The sequence below is a fragment of the Limulus polyphemus genome, unplaced genomic scaffold (assembly GCF_000517525.1).
Source record: "Limulus polyphemus unplaced genomic scaffold, Limulus_polyphemus-2.1.2 Scaffold275, whole genome shotgun sequence".
NCBI classification, from domain to species: Eukaryota; Metazoa; Arthropoda; class Merostomata; order Xiphosura; family Limulidae; genus Limulus; species Limulus polyphemus.
Window position 1 is genome coordinate 637,049 of NW_013665885.1, and position 4,592 is coordinate 641,640.

Here is a 4,592-nt window from a genome sequence, read left to right on the forward strand (position 1 = left end):
AATATAATGGTTAATATAAATAGATATATGATGCAGCATGACTTAAGCTACTATAGAAAAATAATAAAAGTCGTATACATCCCATACAGTTTTTTCCAGAAGCAAGTTTTCTAATGCTTATAGAAAAGCACTATTGGCAAATACTAAATACAACCTCAACATAAAATGGCAGTTACTATAATAAGCACCACCTACATTCATATTATAGAGAACAACGTTTTGTCATGTGCTTTTCTTATCATTCTATGATTTGTCAAACGCGAAATACAGAGACTGGAATAATATGGTACTGAAATTGACACGTTCGACTAGAATTGGCTAAAAGTTTTACAACTGAGGTTTAACACACCCAGACTCTGTTTTATAAAGAAAACACTAGAAAAAGGTTTAGATACCAATCATAGATGGCAGAATCAGCGGAAGGAAAAAATTTGTTTACAAAATTTTCTTCTTAGAGGGCACTTAATTACAGTCTAAAACGTATTTTAGGATTTTTTCATTAAATTCCTCTTTAAACTTCATTAAATAATACAATTTTGTATAAATAATTAAATGTGCTACTATTTACAAAAATAAAATCTGAAATCCAATAAAAGATAAGTTCTCTATAATTTTTTCAATTCACAAATGTGATTTTGCCCTCACGATAAGACAAAATGGCGATGGCAGGTAACGGGTTAAACAACTTATAGCCCTACGTTTCAAAGCAATTCCTTTCACCATCATTGTCTGCATTTAACAAACAAGCCAGCCTCTATCTAATTTAAATGTAAACCATCCATTCCAACAAACTCCATTTTCCCATTGAACTAATCCCATTAATCCAACCAGCCATCCTGTTCTTAATAAAATATTCACCTAAGCCTAATATTCAGCGCTAGTGACCTACAATGAAGTCTTGGCAGCATCCCTAACAAAATTAAGTTCTTACGACTCTTGTCTTTAAATGCCTTTATTAATACCTTGTACTTAACAATTAGCTCCTCTGATCTACCCTTCCATACATCATTAGCCATTATGTGAACTACAGACAATGTATCACTACTCACACCCTTTACTGTATCACTTGCTCTATTAGGTATGTCCTCCATCCCTGCACCTGGATAGCATAATCTAATTATTTTTCTCCCTATTTACTCCATAGACTATCTTACTGATGTGTCATACCAAAGAATCTCCTATAACAATAACATCCTTATATTTTTGATTCCCATCCCTATCTGTTTTAAATACAAGTCTGTCAGATACACAAAAGAGGATCACGAATAAACTGTGTTGCTCTTAATGCTATGTCTGGAAAATTAGGAACAAAATTGACAAGTTCAAGGCTCTTGTTGAAGTGGAAGACTATAATATAATAGTTACTGAAATGTGGTTAGATTTGGAGAATGTGTACTACAGATATATATATGAATTTCCAAAGCCTTTCCTGAGCCATCTCAAGTGAAAAGTGATTTTCATGTTTCATTCATAACTTCTAAGACCTCCTAAATAAACATCAAAAAGTTTTCTTTGGTAAAACTATGTTTTATCTATTATTTTCTCTACCATACCACTAACAGTAGCAAAAGCAATTTATAGTACAATGAAAAAAAAATATGAAGTAAATTAAAAACACCATTTTTTCTTTTCTATTGACTAGTATTGATCAAAAGGTCCAAGCTACATATCTTAAAACTTCAACAATTAAACTTTTCACACTTGCTTTCTTTAAATTTTATGCTTTTATTGTTGTGCTTTTGCAGTAACCCTCATATTAAAAACAGAAAAATTACAGCAGGAACCCATCAGCTGTTTCCACTATAGCAAAAGTAAACACCACATAACTGTGATGTTTCATATTATACAGTACACACAATTGAGCTAGCGTAATTTTAGGTAAGAGTTCCATATGGCACCCCCACTCAATTTAAAAAAAAATTCATCAAAGTAATATTTATGTATTAATAAATCATATTAATAGTATGATCTGATAATTTTAATACATTATTATACCACTTACTTCATTTAATTAGATGTACAATCTTCTTGGGGATAAACTTTACAAATGTCTTGTATAAAGGCATCAAAAAAGCTACTTTTATCAGAATATAATATTCTCCACATGTATTCACACAAATGCTTGTCAAATGTCTTTGCCCTGGTATGTGTAGTTGGTAGTTGTCTTTTGACAAATAAGACTATCTCATACAATGACAAAATATCTGTAAAAGCCTACAGTGTTAAAAATAATTTAAACAGGTGTTTTTTTTAAACAGTTATTTTAAAATAGCAAAGAGTATTAGCTGTTTATTTCATGTAAAATAGCGATTAATAAGTTGTTGTTTTTTACCTTGATTATAATAAGACTGTCAGAAACATAAAATCATACCCGATAAACTAGGGCTAAGAGTTCCATATGGCACCCCCACTCAATTTTGAAAAAAATTACAAACCTAATAGAGAATCGGTGGTGGTGGTTGTTAACGGTGTTTTCAGCCACAAATACGATCACACCATTCAATATCCATTCATTTACCAGGTTTAAGAAAGACTTGAATTATGGTAAAAAACAACAGTGAGAAAATCAGTCAACTTTTCTATAGCTGTACAATATTAGATCGGAAGAATAACGATAAAATTCGTTAAATCCATTAAGCATTGGACTTACAAATGTGCACTATAGTTGAAATGTCCATTGTAAAGTGATGAAAGCATGCATAAAGATGTAAAACCTTAAACTTATGAATATAGAGTTTTCTTTCTTTGTAGAAATGGATATTTGTACAATACAGTGGATACGATGTAAATCATCAGTTAAAGACCTCTTAGTTGTACACAATGATGCATACATCACAATTTGTACGCATATACATTTATTACAGATTAATAGACATTTCACCACACGTAAACACAATTTGTAGATATGCGCATGCTCAAACTTATTGTACCTAAATTTACATCAGTCGTCAGTTTGTTACCGTTAGAGATTATGTGTACATATATTGGCTATGAAGCACAAAAAAAAGCTCCTAGTAGGGATGAAATAAAGCTGTTTTCATATATTTTTTGTATATATTATCTTATTGTAGTGACATATATTTTGTAGGTTTAGTTGTGATTTCCTTTATTATAAAATTTTTGAAACGATACACACGTGTTCGTTCCACTTGTAATTTCGTGAATCATGAAAAGAAGTCTAAGTAGACAGCACTTCACGCACGTATTTTATATCTTTCATCTTAATTAGGCTAATATGGACATCAAGCCACTTGGTGTCAGTCCAATATGATTTTCATCACATTCGGATCAGAGCAGATGTGATTTTTGTGCGTTTTTCTGGGAATAAGCAGTTTTTAAGTCTCGCATGTTTAAGATTCTGTTCATTATACTTTTATAGATGGATCTCCACTTTCTTGTCACCAACGTAAAAGTTGTGCGTTTATTTATGGTAAACTGTACACTGAAGTTTCATTTTTTAATGATTCTATAATTTATATACTTTGAATCTTATAATGATCCTGCAGATAAACAGCACTGTGGTCTTTGTAAAGGTAGACTGAAAGTGTTCGAAGTTATGTCCACTGGTCGATAATTAAAATGCATAAAAGATGGTTGTTAATATTTTGAATAGAAAGTGATCTTGCAGGTAACTACCCACTCTGTGATGGAAGTATATGGAAGTTTTAAATTATCTCAGATGTCACCTCTTATGATAAAAAAAGTGAGGGGTAATGTATTTTAGTTATTTTTACGTGGCCCATGAAAATCCATACCTGTCTACTTTTTTCGTTTCTAATGGAAGTATATTTGGATATTTTAATCCAATCTGTAGTGTTTCTTTTTTTAACAAAGCCACTCATTCGCGGGGATCGAACTTCGGGTTTTAGCATTCTAAGTCCGTAAACTTACCGCTGTCCCACCGGGAGATATATATAAAGTAACGGAGAGCTGTCAGTTATCTTTCAATACATCATGGCACGTTAATTAAACGAAGATATCTGTTACATAAAAAATCCAAACATCAGGAAAAAGCATCCTTTGTTAGTCTGCTATTTAGCTTATATCTGACTGATGTCTTGTGTTTTGGTTTGGGTTTCAGTACCCCAGATTGCAAGCAAAAAAACGTTACCAGATGGCTCGTAAATTGGGCTGCTAATGAGTCACCCATTAAGACAAAACGGGTCATTAGAAACGAAAAAAGTAGACAGGTATGGATTTTCATGGGCCACATAAAAATAACTAAAATACATTACCCCTCATGTCTTTTATCACAAGAGTTGACATTTGAGATAAATTAAAATTAGGTACTAAACAATTCTGCATGTTTATAAGAATATTATGGTGCATTCCATAAAAGTGTTTTCTCTATAAAACACGTCTTCCTCAAAGTGTTTCCAAAAGGAAATGTCAACAGTTATTAGGGTCTAAGTTAAGTTTCATCTTAGACAACAGTGGCTCGACGAAACAAATTTATCTATATGAAATATAGATGAAAAATATCTTGCTTCAATAACTATTGCCATTCAAATTTTATGACAATTCAGATGACAGTATATATGTTTTTCTTTTTATGCTAATACAATTTTGATGGCCACCAGTGGCACAGCTGT

The 4,592-nt window shown here is 31.8% G+C and overlaps 1 protein-coding gene across 1 annotated transcript in view; it reads right to left on the minus strand.

Moving 5' to 3' along the window:
* Positions 1 to 4,592, minus strand: part of LOC106456960 (aspartate--tRNA ligase, cytoplasmic-like) — a 71,810-nt gene that overhangs the window by 62,804 nt on the left and 4,414 nt on the right. The gene's annotated exons all lie outside the window — the stretch shown is intronic.